The 17,929-nt window shown below is 45.9% G+C and overlaps 1 protein-coding gene across 1 annotated transcript in view; it reads right to left on the bottom strand.

Moving 5' to 3' along the window:
* Window positions 1-16,218, bottom strand: part of TANGO2 (transport and golgi organization 2 homolog) — a 144,816-nt gene extending 128,598 nt beyond the window's left edge. Inside the window, exon 1 of the mRNA XM_031948998.1 lies at window positions 15,973-16,218. The gene's annotated coding sequence lies outside the window, so the exon portion shown is untranslated. The remainder of the gene's footprint in view (window positions 1-15,972) is intronic.
* Between the last annotated feature and the right edge of the window lie 1,711 nt (window positions 16,219-17,929).

The following is a 17,929-nucleotide window of genomic DNA, read 5'->3' as shown; positions in this document are numbered from 1 at the left end:
ACTCAAATCCAATTCACTTGCAATTCCTGACGTGACCTTCCTGATGTCATAGTGCCCTTCGAGGAGGATGAACAACTACAGAGCCCACTGGGGGTGATGGAACTGTAAGGGAGGGAGCGCTCCAGGACCAATGCTGGAACTACCACGGGGTCAACAGAGTTATGCCCCAGACAGACCGAGATCCTCAGAGACGAGATCCACTAGCCGAGGGTGCTCTTCCCTCCCCATGCCCCATCTTCTGATCTTCTTTCAGCTCCCACAGCCCACTACACACAATGCTTCCTCTGCCCCTGGATTCCATCTAAGGTCCTGTAGCCATTAGGCTTCTCTCCCAGGATTCCACCCCCTGGGATGGAGCAGAGAGCCTCTTGGACCAGGGTCCAGGGATCAGAAGTAAAGGCCACTCTCTGTTGACTGTTGCACAATCACTGATCTCTTCTCTACCTCTCTGAAACCTTCTTCTGTTGGGATGATGTAGAAAGTCCACCTGATTTAGAGGAGGAGGATCTCAATGCAAAAGCCAGTTCTGTACTTAACCTCTTGGGGTCTTGATTTCCCCATCTGAAAAATGAGAAGTTTGTAATAAATTATCTCTAGGAATCCTTCTGGATCTAAAGCTAGAATGCTCCAAAACTCTTCCTCTCCCATTTCTCCCATCTTCCAACACCCACCAAAGCCTTGTTTTCTTCCCTGCTCATCCTCTCGAGGCTGAAGGCTCCTGCTCTCCCGTTCCTAATATAGGAAGAGCAGAAGGAGTAGCTGTTACCCTCCTGGCTTTTCCTGCCCCTTTTGGAACCTCTCTTCCACCCATCGCTCATTTTTTAAAGTGAAATCCAACCCGCCCCGAAAAGGAGCCGACATCTAGAGACCTTCAGATCACTTTCTTTTCCTCAAGTTTACAAGCTGACTCAAAGTCTTCTTCATGTCTCTTCAAAAATGATGGTTTCCTGGTGCTTCCAGCATCTCAATTCCCACCAGTTCCCAATTACCTCAGCTCTTCCCAGGACTAGATGGCAAAGGTATGACCTCCATCTCCTCACCTCCCTTAACCAGGGCAACGCATTTGCCCCAGGGACCTTCCTTCCTAGCTGGGGCTCTCTGTCCAACACAAAGCCTTGAAGAATACTTGGAATTTAGTGAGCAAAAATAAAATAAAATGATGGCCCAGAAAAAGAAATGAGATGAAAGAGTTAGCCAGGAGATCCGAGAGAGGGCAGGGCCACACAAGGAAAGGAAGGAACCTTCAGGAGGCAATGTGGTCAGCAGCCTCCCAGGCTGTGGAAGACAGAGGCAGCATGAAAACTGGCCCATGATTTGGCAGGCTGGCAATCTTGGGGAAAATCGTTTTAGTCGAGTGGAGAGTTGGGAAGGTGGACTATAAGAGAATAAGAAATGAATGGAAATGGGAAAATGGAATCATAACCAGTGTGTCAACCCTGAGAAAGGGAGAAGAAATACAGCAATAATTCAATAGTACTGGCATCAAATGAAGGTGTTTGGGTTTTTTTTTTTTTTAATTTAGGAATAAGGGATTACATGGAAATGACTACACTCTCAACAGCTATACTAATGGAGAAGAAAGTAAGGCAGGTCCAAAGAGAGAAAGGCTTCAAGTAGAGGCCCAACAACAGACTGCTCATCTGCATCTGAGAGGTGATTTACTACTGGAATGGACTGGAGTCTTTTAGATCAGAACTCACATGTACTATCTATCAACACAAGACAGGATGGCGATCTGCTTTAGTGCAGACGTAACCATATATTAATCAAAATCACAGGTCCTTGAAGTATTCTAGGAGGAGGCAGCGTGAGCTAGAGGAAAAGGCCTTAGCAAGCAGTCAGAAGAACTGGCTTTAAATCCAGGTCACCAGTGTGATCCTGGGCAAGTACCTTCCAATCTTTGGGCCTCCATTACTTCACACATAAAACAAAGAGAAATTTGAATGATATTCAAGGGGCCTAAATCATCTGATCCCAAATATAACCGCAAATGTCTAAATACCGAATTCTGCAGAGAGTTCTAACATAAAAACAGACTGGCAAATTTACTGCAGAATTTCCACAAACTTGAATTGCATGTAAAATATTTAATGCCAATTATACATAAGTAGATTACAGTACTAATAAAAGCTCAATGTTTGCTGGAATCATCAGATGGTAGGAAGGCACACACATCAACATCTTGATTTCCAATTAACTAACAGATTGGGTGTGACTTTTAAGCCTTCCTATAATACATAAAGCAAACATGAACCACTGGCAAAGACAATGAAGAATCAATAATCCAACTCCTCCCTCCGTCCGCCATGTTGCGTAGATGACATTATTGTTCTGATCATTAGCTGTGCATTCGATTGTTGAAGTATCATTGTGATGATGATATGCTGTTCAGAACTCAGAAAGCTGTCCCATTTCATTAAGTGAAATCAGTTTAGATTTGGCTGCTCTTCCAGAAGAGGTAAATATACTTGGGAACACAATGTGACAACTCCTGACTTGGCCAGGAAAGAGAGATCTGCTAGGAGCGCCAGGAACATTTTAATGCCCTAAACCAGCCTCCACCTCCTGATTTGCAAAATATAGTCATTTGGGAACGTTTGGGATACCAAACGGTCATTTTTACCACGACAAAGGTGGCGTGGGCTGGCCTAGACGGCCTCTGTGGGCCGTTCTGACACCGGAGGTCTGGGAATCTGGGACTGATTCTGCAGCTAGAGAATTTCTGTGTCCTAATTCCTTCAACGTGCTTTAGAAACATTGATCAGGCCTGACTGCCACTGGGAGGTGTTACTGGATCCGAAGGGAATAGCATAAATAAGGACTGCAATAAGCATTCATATTGGTGCACAGCCTATTAAAAATCTGGCATGTGTGTCTGCACTTCAAGAGCCTCGAAGCTAGAGAACAAGCCTTTCCACCCCAGAAGGGGAGGCAAGCACATCTTAGTGCAGGACTGGAGTTATCCCGACACAGAACAAAGAGAAAAAAGCATTCATTTTTCCTCCTTGATTTTTAAAAAGGGAAACGTTTCCATTTTTCCCATTTTTAAGGGTAAAAGCAATTTCAAAGTTAGTAGTTCTTATTTTGAAAGAGTTTCTGAGATCATATGATTTGATGTATTCTACCTGAAAACTGTTTCGTTCGCCCGTGGGGTTAATACCTCAGCTATATTTTTCAGGGCCAACTTTAAGCTTTAACTCGGATAAATCGCATGTGGGGTTTTGGGAATAGACTCCAGTGATGGGTGGAAACTATTTCACACCTTCCAAACCCTCCTTACATTCCACCTAATTCCTGGGAATGGCTGATGACCAGAGGAATCTCTGAAGACTGTTTCTCCAAGAATATCTGTACCTGCTCCTTATCCTCACCTGGGATGATCACATGACGGGTGAGCACATGCAATTAAGAGGAAGAAAGTGGATTTTAACAAGCCGGAATCGATACAATCAGTTGGTGGGGGCTTGGAGTCAGAAGGCATTCCATTCCAGGAGCCTAGTCATGGGATCCTGGACAAGCCAGCCTACGAGAAACCCGAGACTCAAATTCCGGATCTGCTTTTCTCTAGTGTCCCGCTGTCGAGTCCAATCCCCTCCGGACATCAATTTTCTCTTTTGTAAAATGAGGGCGTTGGACTAACTGATCTCTGGCTCAAAGTCCCAAGACTCATTTAACTTTCTGAAATGAGTATACTCACACTTGTATCCCCTCTCGCCCAGAACTTTGGGGTAAGGAATCTGTAAACCCTAAAGGGGGTAGAGAGCAGGGAGCAGTTGGGCACTAGAAGGGAATCCAGAACACATATCATGTCACTCCCAACTGCTCCCCAAATGCAGCAGGGCTTTTGAATGGCGTCTTGAACAATGGAGGCAGATTCTCAAAATCCCAGGAACGTCAGAGAGGCATTCAATGAAAAGGATCCCAAAAGCTTAGCCCATGGCAAAGAGGACCTCCTCCAAGCAATAAAAGCAATATTCATTAAGAGCAGAACATAGAAACTCACGCTATCATATACACAAGCAATCATCTGAACTGGCTCTCTTTGAGAATGTTCCTTCCTCTTCTCATTCTGCTTTGAGTTGCTCCCCTGTCCAATCCATTCCCCAAATAGCTACCAGAGGGAAGGTCTGACCATATCACCCCCACATTCTGTTGGCTCCCAGATTGCCATCTTTATCTAACTTTTGAAGCCCCAATCTGTTTTTGGAAGCTTATTATACACACATATACAACTACACATCAACACAGCACACATATACAAACACATGAACACATATGCACAGACACATACCCTTCCCTCACAACATCGTCCAAAAAAGCTGCTCTTCCTGCTGTTCCTCCCCCTTCCCCCCCCCCCCCCCCCCCCCACTCAGGTTGCTCCATCTCCCTGGTCAATACCTGTATACTGGTTGGGCTAATTCCCATCTCTGCCTTTTATGATTCTTTGTACCTCTCAAAGTTCTGATCATGTGCCCCCTTCTTCTACGCGTGGCCTTTTCTGACTTCCTCCCCCACCCCCGGTTGCTCCTTCAGCTCTCCCTCAAAAATATGATTTATGCATATTTATGTCCCAGTTGTTTCTCCAGAGAAAATGCAAGTTCTCTGAGGGCAAGGATTGGTTCATTTTTAGGGTTCTGTCTCTAGTGCTTGACCAATACTGGGCATATTATCAGTGCCTACTAGATCCTTGTGGACTGAAGGTTGATTTGATTACAAAGTCTTCAGTCCAGCTCTTCCCCACACACTCAGTCCCCATCATAGCCCTGAGAGCTGAATTCTCTGCTCCTTCCCTCTATTCTACTGTCCCTGAGGGTCAGGGAGGCCTCATCCATGAACAAGCTCAGATTCCCCTCCTCTCTTCCCTCTCAGTTTCCTTTGCTGTTCTGAGAGCTGTTTCAGGTCCCTGGCAGCTCCCTTGCCCTTATCATTCTTACCTTTTGTCTCCTTTGGGAGAATCTGTGCTCCCCAAAGCTCTCTGAGGTTAACTGGGCCACCAATGATTATGAGGTACCAGTACTGTATTATTTATCAATATGTATCAAATATTCAGTGTTACATGCATAGTACTAAATTAGAAATTCAGGGATATATAACATTTACATCAAGGTGTCAAACAGAAAGATAAATATATATATGTATATATGTATAGCAGAAGATACAAACAGAATCTGTTAGACCTAACTGTTTAATTGAATTGAATCCATAAAGTCCTACAACATGGCATTATGGTGAACCTAGATTTTTTTTTTTAAGATTATTCCAACAGAGTACAAAGGACATTCTACAGTCATTCTACTTTTAAAGGATTAAAGACTGAAGGTATCCACTCTCTAGGGCACATCAGCATCTTAGCATAATTAAGTACAGAGAGGTGCATTGTAGCCATTGACATCGATAGTATGCCAGAGACATTCTACAAGAAGCTTTCTTTAGAAGACCCTGAAACTGAATCAACGTCTTCTTGGTGACTTAAATGCCAGGCCTGTCAGCCAAAACTTTTTGGGTTTTTTTGTTTTTTTCAAAACTTTTTGTTTAAATATTGGTCAGGAGTAATAAATGAAAGAGGACATTACACAAAAGCCTCACGATTCCATAAAATGGAATAGATGTTGGACATCTCCCACATGATGACAAGCTCTCAATAACATTGCAAAAATGAAACTGGTCTCTTAATAAACAGGAAACAACTGGCCTTACCAGTCAGTTGTCAGTATGCAGCCATACCATTAACTTGTTGGAACAAAGATGGATACTGAGATAAGACACACACCTCCAACCAGACCTACATAAGCAAGGAGACTGGTGCTGAAAAATGGGAACTGAACGAAAGAACAGATGCTTACTCAAACTAACATCATTTCCTAAACAAGTTTAATGATACAAATTAGTTGCCATAATAAGGGAGAACAAAAGAACCTGAAAACCGTCTTAGGTCACAAATAGCTCCTCTTCTTTGCCTTCCAAGAGTTATGGAAGCCAAGGACAATACCAGCTTAGAACATAAACTCATTTATAAAACTTGACAAGAGAGGATGTTGGACTACCATGGTCAGGACTGTCTTAGAAATAGCAAGAAATGGTGAAGCTAAAGTAGTATTTCTCCACCACCTTCATTGTTCTTGCCCCTTGGATGCTGTGGAAAGAGCCACAGATCCTCAACCAAAAAGCCCAGTGGCCACAGCCCTCGTCCTGGCTCACCCCACCTGGGGAGATGCAGCCACATCAGATGAAGTCCCAAAACACAAGTTTTTACCATTAAGGTCCATGGCACAGTCAAATGACTTAACATCAGAAACTGATATGGATTTGTCAGCAGAAATGGCATTCCCAGACAGGCATTCCCATTTGCTTTACTGCTTCACCCTAAGGATCGTGGGGCCTTTCGGTCTGAGGGGGAGATTAAAATCTGCCATGTGTTATCTTCCCCCATTAGATTGTGAGAGAAGGGACTCCCTGACTCTTCATATTCACAGCACTTCACCCAGTACTTTGTAGAGTAAGAAATGTCTCATTCATTCATTCATGATTAACCCAGATCATCCCAAGAGCATTTCAGGATACTTCCACTTCAGTTTCTGGGGGAAAAGGCTGTGAAGAAGGACAGGCTAAATTTGGATGATACGAACAGAAGCCGCAAATGGATAATTAGGCAGAAAAAAGACTCTAACAGAAGGAAGTGAGGAAGAAAAGGCAGACCCGAGCAGAAGGCCTCAGGAAGAAACAAATATGGAAGAGCAGGAAGAGAAGACCCAGAAAGAGAGCTTGAGCTCCAAGAGGAGGAGGAAGGGGAAAAAAGGGGGCTCCAGCTGAAAGAAGGAAGAGCTGGAGAAGGAAGCAGGGAGGGCCTCTAGAAGGAAGGCGTGGAAGAGGTGAATGGTTAGTAAGGGAGGGCAAGTGTGACTGACAAAGGTGAATGGGCAGTAACTGCAGAGCTGCTGGTACCCAAAAGCAGAAGCCAGAGCAGATCTCAGGGGAGCTTCTCATAAGAAGGATGGGGGAAATTTTTTTTTTAATTTTAAAAATAAAAAAGAAGGATGGGTCTCACTAGATTGCACAGGCAGCACAGAGTACACAATGCAAACCTCTTCAGTCCATAGAATAAGCAAATGGCTTCCACCTAGGACTCTTTCTCCACCTTGAAAATAAACGGGAACCCTTTCCATTCTCCAGGTTATTGTGGAGAACGAAATACTCCTTGAAAAAATGGAATAAGGGGCTTGATGTGAAGCCAGGGAGGACAACGGCCCTGAAGTGGCCGAGAGGGGCTCCTTGACCTCTGTGAGGCAGGAGGCTGGAGGCCGGGAAGCTGGCACAGAGATGAGAATGAAGAGGAAGGTCCTTAGAATCCTTAGCACTAAGAAAGCCAGGAGGAGTTGTCCATGCCCAAGAAGGAGCTGGGTATGGGGCTATCCGCATCAGAGGAAGAGGCCAGAAAAGCCCTGGCTTTGAAGGCTACTGCAGTAGCTATTTTTTTTTTTTTTTAACTTCAGAACAATAAGAGAGCCCTGCTGTTTTCTTGGGGCATGCAGCCAGATTAAGGCAGAATCCCCCAAGACTTGTCAAAATGAAAGACTACTCCCCACTTCTAGCACACAGCACACTACATGGGCGCGCAGATTCTGGCAGCAGGGACCGAGGAAGCAGGCTGAAAGTTTACAAAATCTTGGATGAGAAACCGAGGGCCGCGGGGGAACGGGACAGGATTTCGTCCCCGTCGTCCTCTGAAGAGACTCACAAAGGCCTATTTTGGAAGTGAACAAACAGCTGGGTGAGAGGATGACATCTGAGAATGGGATTTGGATTTCTAGAGCAAGGCTTAGAATTCAGGAATGACAGCAAAGTAGCCAGGGATGAGGTGAACCAAGCAAAGAGCCCAGAAGAAGGTGTTTGCCTTGCTGACTAATCCAGCCCAAAGTACTTTAGAATTACAGTCAACACTTTTGTAACGTTTGTTATATGCTAGATACCATGTTAAATGCTTTACAATTATGATCTCATTTGAGCCTCAAAACCATCCTGGGAGAGAGATGCTCTTATTATCCCCATTTTAAAGACAAGGAAACTGAGGCACACAGAGTGACTGAGACTTGCTCAGGATCACACAGCTAGGAAGTGTCTGAGACCACATTTGAACTCGGGACTTCCTCACTCCAAGCCCAGCATTCTATCCGGTGCTGAAAATAGCCATGAAGCTAAATATTATAGCTATTAGAACGTAGAGAGAGATGTAGCAGGAGAAGGTGGATACTGTTTGTAAGTAGATATTGTTTCATTCATTATATTTGTGATTGCCGGTGCAAAATGCAGTGTCTAGCAGGGAGTTAGTCCTTAATAACTGCTTGTTGACTGACTGGTTGATATTGTTTCATTCACTATATTTGTGACTGCCAAGGCAAAATTCAGTGACTAGCAGGGAGATAGTCCTTTAATAAGTGCTTGTTGACTGCCTGGTTGATTAAGAGACCCAAGGAGTTTATAGGAGACAAAATCCGGGCAAGGAGATGATTTAAAAAAAAAAAAAAAAAAAAAAAAAAAAGCATGACCTTAGATGTCCATACACAAAAGTACAAAATAAGAGAAAAAAGCTAAATGAAGTGGAAATACTAATGCAAAGAGGCCAATTTGACCTCAGAGGGGTCAGTGAGACTTGGTGAGATGAGAGTCATATTAAAATATGGTTCTGGATTCTGGAAAACAATCTAGAACTCTGCCCAAAGGGCATAAGTGTGTATACCACTGGATCCAGCAGTATCTCTACTAGGCCTGTAACCAAAAGAGAACATAAATAAGGGGAAAAGACCCACACGGGCAAAAATGTTTGTAGTGACAAGAAAATGGAAAGCGAGTGGCTGCCCATCAGCTGGGGAATGGCCGAGTGAGTTGTGGTATGTGAATGTTATGGAATATTATTGTTCGGTAAGAAATGACCAGCAGGAGGATTTCAGAAAGGCCTGGAGAGACTGACAGGAACTGATGCTGAGGAAAATGGGCAGGACCAGGATATCATTGTACAAGGCAACAACAAGATCATATGATGGTCAACAATGATAAACTTGGCTCTTCTCAGCAATTCAGTGATCCAAGGCAATTCCAATAAACTTTGAATGGAAAATGTTACCCACACCCAGAAAAAGAACTAGGGAGACTCAATTAAAATCAAAGCATATTGTTGTCACCTTTTTTTTCCTTTCTTGCAGTTTTTCCCCTATTGTTCTGCTTTTTCTCTCCTAACATGACTCAAGTAGAAATGTTTTTTTTAAAAAAAATGAATGTACATGTATAATCTAAAAAAATAAAATTTTAAATTTTTAAAAAAGATTGTGGTTCTGGAATGGTTTATGCTATTCAAAAGAAATGGGGGGTAGGGAGGAATAGCAAAGGCAAGTGTGAAGAACCATTATATGTTAAGAAAATAAACTCTGGTGATTCAGAAATTCAGGCAGTACAGGGGAATGCATGGTAGCATCCATTTTGGGGAATAGTAAGAGAGGCAGAAAAGGAGACCATATTGTTATCAGAAAACACCAGAATACCTGAAGAAAAACAGAAGGAGGCAGAAATCTGGAGACTTCCCAAAGCTGGCCCAGAGGAGCTACAGCACCTGCTGATGGGTACTCTTTGATGACCCCAACATCTGCTAGAATCCTACCCAAAGTAGACCAGCTAATAATTTTTTGATTTGCTTTAATTCGAATTTCTTCCTTCAAAAGGTGAAGGGGACCACAAATGGGAATTTTATATTCTGGATCTGATTCTCACTAAGAGGAGGATTTGACTGGAAATAATGGGAACCCTTTGGGAAAGTACCACTCTAAATATATAACTTGTGAGAAGTAGACAAAAGACCAAAACAGTCTGACGTGCCTTGAAAATTTTGGGAGAGCAGATTTCAAAGAGTTCAAGAAAAGAATAGACAGGATTGCATGGCATAAAATTCTACAGAGAAATCATCTAGGGAGAGATGGGAAGTTTTCAAGCATGAAATTCTGAAGGCACAAAAATCCAAGCAAAGTAGAAATAATGTCTGGAAACCTGGCTCCTCCTCAGAAGGTAGTTAAGGCGAAGGGATGTCTCCGGCTCAGGACTTTTGAGCAGCTGAAGGTAATACTCAGTTAAGGCAATCAGGCAACATCAGATAAGGCTGGGGAGTTGGGGAGGCCAACAGATTTTGTAAGGAAGGCCAAACAGTTCTAGGTTACACAGGGAGAAGTCGCAGTTCCTGCGTCTGTGGCAGATTTTTTGAGTAAGTACTCCTAAAAGCTATCTTTGTTGCAAATTATAAGCATGTACTAAAGTGTGAACATATTATGGAGAATTCTAAAAATTCCCAAAAGGAGAAATGAAAGGAGGAAATAAAGAGGAAATAAGCAATATTTTAAGCACTTTTTTATTTATAATAGAGCAAAAATATTTTTATTTACTTAAAATTATTGGCAATAATTTTTATATCTTTTTTTAAATCTTGGCTTAGCAAGATTGTGCCGTTCCTATAAAAAATTAATTGAAAAGCCTAGTTTTCAAATGAATTTATTTATATACTTGGTTTGAGTGGTTATCACTGCTGAAAAAGATGTGGCGAAGATCTGGTTCCAAAGAGAAAAGGTGCCAAATTAATCATGAGGATCCTTTTTCCAACCCCATCATAATCATAAACATCTACAAAACGATTTTTGTAGAAATTCAGCTAGTAAATTTCCATCTTCCCTGATGTTAGTCATCTAGTTGTTATTGCAAAGAAATGGGAAGATGTTGCTTTTTGATGGTCTTTCCAAATGGTTCAAAATGAACTAACACTTATTCAGGACAATAGGGTTGGGAAATCCTGTTTTGGGTGGCAAACGAACAGAAAGGACTAAGATCATTTTCTGGAACAAAAGCTTCGTTTTTAAATGTGCTCATTGTGATCACTTCATGCTACCATTAGCTAATAATTCAAGGTATAAAGAGTGAGAGACATTGTTAATGAAAATATATGTAAATCCATATTTCAAATAATCTTGATCGTTTGATTGTTTTTATCCAATTTCTTATCTGATAGGATATTTTTATCTCACAAAATGGCTCAGAGCTTGTACTAGGAATAGATTCATTAGCTCTGCCATTGTTTGTTTGTGTTTGAATTATTAGTATCATTTTCTGTTCCCGGTTTCTTTGTAAGAGTCTTTTTAAACCATCTATTTATTTTGTGACGGCTACTTTCATTCAAACTGGAGAAATAATTGGTAAATCTGCTTACGGGGAATACTACAATATGATGAAAGCAAACAAATGAGTGGGTACCCTTGTCAAATCTCCACTTTTCCTACAGGAAACACCAAGCCGATGCCAAAACATGTACAAAATATTAATAAGATTTAAGTGTTTTAGATCTTAAATTAAAAATTATAAAACACAAAGGCTAACATTTTTCCTCCATCTCAATGGAGGATTTTGCACCTTCCCATTTGGAAACCAACTAATCTAAAGAAAGTGATGTGGTTGCACAGGGTACTCTCCAATAACTTCAATTTGAAAGAGATAGAAGACAAAGTTACGTATACATTACAGGGCAGATAATGGAGCATTAATACAGAAGCGTGGCACGTAAGGAGATGTGCTTAAGCTCAAAATAAGTGAAGGCCGGTGGAGAAGGCTGAGGAATATATATAAAAAAAGTTCGTTGCTTTATGCTGGGGGGGGGGGGGGGGAGGGGAGACAAAGAGAATTAAAGAAAAGGCCAGATTATTATTTGAGGCAAATGGGAAGACAGAGAACAAAGGGCTGCTGGCCCTTCTATTGCTTCTGTTTTCTCTGCCAAGGGAAACATCTTTGGACAGGAAAGGGCAGGACAAAAATAGCAAACAGGGTGTTACAAGCATAACCCCGATAAATTAGGAAATAGGAAGGTTGCCTTGGATGAGTTCAAGGGCCGTAGAAGAGCTGTGTCAAACAAGTGGTTTCCCCCACCACCATCACCACCATTCCTCAGGGTGATCCAAACCAAATTCAAAGGAAATGGAAAATATGTAACAAAATAAAAAGAAATACAATAAAATGTAAAAAACATCACATTTTAAGTCAAAGTTACTCTTTCCCCCCCGCTTTCTGAATTGGACAGCCCCAGCCCCAGCCTGGAGAAATAGAAGTAAACGGCACTAAACCAGTCACTGAACTTAGAAAGATCACGGAGAATTGTGGCTGTGCCAGAGGATTTGAAAAGGGCAAAGGTCAGCCCAGTACTCACGAAAAAGGCCAAGGATCAAGCCTGCAAACTACAGGTTTGTGAGCCTGACCTTTATTCTGATCATTCTTGATTTTGTTCATTCTTTTTTCAAACCAAGACCAAATGGCAGACCTGGGCGGTCCAGCCAGCCAAGAGGCCCCGAGGGAGAGAAATCGGGCCAGTCAAACCGCCCCTGCCGCCCTCAGATCCTGGCCCATCATGGGCACCATCCCCAAGCACCCATGATGGCTGTCTCCCCACCTCTCCCCACTCCCATCTTTTTCCACTCAGCAAAGAGTCACGTGGAGAAGGGTCTAATAAACCAGCCCTACTGTTGTCACGGAACTGGACAGGCATCCAAGGTCCCAAACCCTGCTTCCTGCCCAGCCTGCTGGGTGGAGGGAAGGAGGAAGCAGCCCTTGGGTGAGCTCCAGCCCCTGAGACTGAGGACCCCAAAAAAAGTCTCATTAACTAGTCCAACATCAGAACTGAAAGGGGTTTTTGGTGGGAATGATACCAGAGAAGATGGCTTCCCATCCAGCCCTAAAGAAGCCAAGAGCCTTCCATCCAGTTCGTGGCAAGTTTGTGGGTCCAGAGTCATTTGTAAGAGGACTTTGTCCTAGTAAGAGCTTAAATGCTTTTCCATCCCCCAGCCAAGCAGCTGATAAGTCTGCCACGCTACTCTAATGGATAAGAGAGAGACCAGAGCCACATCCAAACACAAGGAGGGGGAAGGAGTGGCCATTCGAGGGAGTTGGGGGAGGGGGGAGGTGCTGGGCCCCCGCAGCCAGCAGGGATTGGCTCTAAGCCACCTGACCTTTTTCTGAATGACTTGGGCAAAGGCCTAGAGAGTCTGCTTGTCACCTGGGCAGATGCCCAGAGCTGCAGGGGGAGGCCGGCACAGGTCATGACAGAGTCAGGATCCAGAAAGATCTTGGCGGCCTAGAACCCTGAGCTGAAGAGAAGGCGGTGATCTTTAAAAGGAATAAGAAAGTCAGACTTGGGTCTTTACAAGAACCAATGAGGAAGGTCTGGCTAGAGAGAACAGATCATCCAAAGAAGCCTTTCATGGCTTACAAACTCAAGGCAGGCTGGACAGCCAAAAAATCAACCTACTTATACCTTCAGTTAGAGTAAGAAGCATTATGTCCAGAGCTGGAGGGTAGGGAGAAAGGGGAGAAATAAGCACTTATTAGGCATCTACTATTAGCTAATAATGGTTTTTTTTTTGTTTTTACTAATATTATGCCTTTTTGTTTTTTCCTTTTTTTCCCCCAAGGCAATTGGGGTAAAGTGACTTGTCCAGAGTCACACTTTTTTTTTTTTTTTTTTTTTTTTTAAACAAATATTCCACTTGCCCCTCAGAGCTTTAGGAGGCAGGTGCTATTATTATTCTTCCCTTTTTATAGCTGATGGAACTGAGGCAAACAGATGACCTGCCCAGGGTCACACAGTAAATGTCTGAAGCTGCATTTGAACTTGGATCTCCTGATTCCAAGCCCAGCTTTCTATCCATCAAGGACCCTCAGCTGCTTGAGAGTGGGGAGGGTGAGGAAGAGAAGGTAAAAATCCCACTGCCCTCTGCCCTGGTTATAGCATACACAGAGTGGAAGACTCATAGCTGGGTACCACAGGTTAGAAAAAAACATCACTAAGCTGGACAACATCCAAAGGAAGACATCTAAGAAGAACATGGACTAGAGATGTTGAATTGGGAGAAGTTATGACACAGGAAGGAGAGAAAGATGGAGAGAGGGAAAGGGAAAGGGAGGAGGTAGAAGGGAGAGAAAAAGAGGGAAGAGTTCTCTTCAAATAGGTGCTGGGCTATGAAGCAGGGAAAAAAGGTGAAGGCTGACTTTGCTAAACCCTAGAAATAATCCAGGGCCTAATATCAGCATCTTATTCATAGCAGGTACTTTTAAAAACTGTTTAAATGAAGTAAATTGAGTGTGAGGCAGAGTTGTAAGGAGACACGTGGGCTTGCTGTGAGGGATGGGTCAAGACTGGGCTCCCTGCAGCAGCCTCCAGGCAAAAGCTGGCTGATGACGTACTGGGAATTTTTTTGTTCAGGAATGAGTTGATCTCAAAGGTCTTCCCAAGGTTAAAGGGTGATGATGCTGGATGCCTGGCCTCTCCGACCACAACTTACTCATCGAGGAAGGCCCGGGTTCAGATCTCACACCAGATTCTAATTGCCCTAATGATCATGGGCAAGTCATCGGATGCCTCCGACTTGATTTCTTCATCATTAAAACGAGAAGACACCGGGAACACCTCCCTCACGGGGCCATTCCAAGGTTTGGGCTGTGTCAACATCTGTTATTATGGTGGTTCCCTCTCCTGAGTCTCGTTTTCTCCATCTGTAAAAGACACATTCTGCTAATGTGTTCTTTCTTTTCTGAGCTATCTGAATCTCACAAAACCCCCAGCAGGTGCGTACTATAGGTGTCTCTCACTCGAAGGACAACAACACAATTCAGAAAAAAGTCAGTTTGAATAATAATCCATTATTATTCCCTGAACCTCATAATCTCTCTCTCCTCTCCCTGAACCTCAGTTTCCTTATCTGTAAAGAGACATAAACGGACCCTGCCAGGCTGTCGTGAGACTAATACAAGATGGCGCCGTTAAGTGACCCAAAATCCATTTCTGTGGTCAAAGACGCTGCCTTATTCCCCTAATGTTACAGATGGCGATTTGTGCGGCCCAAGTGGGAAAGAGACCTGGTCTGGGCAGGTGATGTTATCATCTGTATGGCACAAAGGCCAGTGGAAAGAGTGCAGAGCTGGGCCTGTGGAAGGCCCCGGGCTCCGACACACACACACACACATCATTGGGAGCCACGTTGTGCTGGGGGGGGGGGGGTCTGAGGGAGACACCCAAGAGGAAGAGAACCCTCCAATGAGGCACCCGCAGGGGCGGACCCCTCCCCGTCCTTCTCTGGGCTCAGCTTTTTCATCTGTACTACGGGACTATAACGCAGTATTAGGTCATGTCATTATGACAGAGTAGGACAGTGTAACATAAGATAACCTGTAGCCGGTACCGCGAGCTCCTGCTCCACGAGGCCGTACCGCGGTTACCTCCAATAGGAAAAAGGAGGAAAACTCCAGCGCTGTGCACCCCTTTCACAATAACCACACACACACACGCATGTAAAATGTAACCGTGTATACAGAATCACAGGATATGTGGGCAGCTCGGCGGCAGTCCTGGGGCTGGAAGCGGGAGGGGCCGCGTTCGGAGCCGGGTTCGGAGCCAGCCTCGGACCCACCGGCTGCGTGACCCGGGGGCTGGAAGCGGGAGGGGCCGGGTTCGGAGCCGGGTTCGGACCCGGGTGCGGACCCGCAGCGGCTGCGTGACCCGGGGGCTGGAAGCGGGAGGGGCCGGGTTCGGAGCCGGGTTCGGAGCCAGCCTCGGAGCCAGCCTCGGACCCGCAGCGGCTGCGTGACCCGGGGGCTGGAAGCGGGAGGGGCCGGGTTCGGAGCCGGGTTCGGACCCGCTCCGGCTGCGTGACCCGGGGGCAGTCCCTTGGCCCAGCCTCAGTTTCCCCGCCTGTAAAACGGGAGCACCGCCCCCGCCCCCGGCCCCCCTCGCGGCGGGAGGACAGACGTCGCCGCCGCTATTATTAGGACGAGGAGGACGAACGAGCGCTGCGCTCCCCGCCTGCGCCAGGAGGTCCCAAAGCGCCACGGAAACCCCAGGAATCGGGCGAAGGCTTTCCCGGGCGCTCCGGGTCACCTCCCCGGCCCCGAGCCGCACACACTCACCTCCGCTGCCGCCTCCGCGCAGTCCCCTGCTGTCAAAACCGCTCTGACTTCCGGCCGCCTTCTCCCGGAGTCCGCCCCTCCCGGGACCGTTCATTGGCCCCGCCCCCGGGCGCTCTATTGGCGAGACTGAGGAGAAGGCGGGGTCATGCGTCGAAGTCAGATGTTTATTGGTCGGAGCTTCCGCCGTTCAACAGCCTCGGGCCCCGCCCCCCCTGCCCTCCGTACAGAGCCTCGCGCCGGCGGTTGACCCTGGGAGCTTGAAAGGGGCGTGGCGTGGTGAGGGGCGGGAGCAAAGGGCGGGGCTGCAAGGTGAGGGGCGGGGAGGAAGAAAGGAAACAGACTAGCTGTGGGTGAAATCTACCACCTTTGAGGGGAATCTCTCAGACCTTGTTGGGGGGAGGAGATTCCACCCCGCTGTGCGGAAATAAACCCTCCAGGAGAACAATAAACTTGTCCCGGGACGATCGAGGGGAACACCCCCAAGCCCGGGGGCTGCGCGAGGTCCCTGGGCGCTTACCCCCGGCTGTGCGGGCTGGGGGCGCCTGGGGGGATGGACCCCACGTGAGGCTCCATCCCCGAAGGAGGTCAAGCCCCCCGGCTTCGGGGAAAGCGAGACCCAACCAGGGAAATAAAGTCTGTGGGGAAAATAAGGCCAAATGAGAAGAAATCAACTTGGACAAGGGGGGACCAGACCCTGGGGGGGAAAACCCAGTCATGGGGAAAAGGAGTCCCAGGGAGGGAAAGAAAGCCGGCTTGGAGGGAATGCACCGTGTCTGAGGTAAATAACCCTGACCAGGGGAGGAGTGAACCATCTCTAAAGGATCATCTGGGCGGGGGAGAACCATTTGTGAGGAAAGGAAGGAGTCTGAAGAACTCAGCTGTGGGGTAGGGGGGAAATAAAGGGAGTCATTCCTCCGGGAGAGAAAGAAACCCTATGATGAGGAGTGGGGTAAAGGGCTTCCTTGTCCTTGAGGCAAACTGAGCCATAAAGGAATCGAAACTTTATGGGGGAAACGGCCCCATTCAGGAGGAAAACCACCTGTGAGCCCAAGAACGCCATCTCCGAGGGTGCTTGGGAGAGTGCTGCCTCTGGAGGGACTGATCTGTGATTCTGTTCAGAAATCCCGGCTAGGAGGGAAATAAACCCACTCTCCACGAGTGAGAGACCACGGGTCTGTGAGGGCTGCCTCTTACCGGGAGGAAGTAGCTAAATCAGCGGGCTTGTCCTTGATTCAAAGAAATGCACCATCTAGCATCTGGGAGAGTTCCCAGTGTATGAGGGAACCTTGACCCAGGGGTAAGTAAAGAAATTCTGAATTTAGGTAAATTTAGGTAAATAAACACTTGGGCTCTTAATCCCTAGGGGCACATTCTGTCTGCAAAGAGACAGCCTCCATCCCTGGAGGAATAACCCAGGCCCTATTTCTGAGGAACTTCCTATCTCTAAAGGGACCTCCAGACCTTGAGGGAATCCCAGATAGAGACTTGTCTCTGAGGGATCCACCCTCCCTAAAACCCATCCCTGAAGATGTTCTATCCGTGAGACAACTCCACTCTGAAGTGCGCATGCCTCGTCTCATTTGTGAGGGTCCAGGATGGGTAGTCCCTCTCCTAGGCAGCCCCTATCTCCCTGCCCCACTTCTGAGGAAACCTCCGAATGAGCTTCGGAAATGAGGAACAGACCATCTCTGGAACACGCCGAGTCGGTGTCTGAGGACCCTGACCCTTATCCTAAGGGGAAGCTTCACTTAGGGAGTTCTCCTTCTGCCCCCTATCTCAGGGATTAGGGTGTGTTTTACTGAGGGGTCTTTAAGGGAGGATCTGGAAGGATATCGATGCTTCTTGGCAGGTGGATCGGAGGTGGGAGAAACAAACTATCTCACCAACAACTCCAGCGACTCACTGATGAATGCCGGAAAGATTTATTTTATATTCTTCTAAGAATGGATGCTAGCTT

This window comes from Sarcophilus harrisii, chromosome 1, assembly GCF_902635505.1.
Source record: "Sarcophilus harrisii chromosome 1, mSarHar1.11, whole genome shotgun sequence".
NCBI classification, from domain to species: domain Eukaryota; kingdom Metazoa; phylum Chordata; class Mammalia; order Dasyuromorphia; family Dasyuridae; genus Sarcophilus; species Sarcophilus harrisii.
Note: the sequence above shows the minus strand (reverse complement) of the source record. Positions and strands in the feature narration are given on the sequence as shown.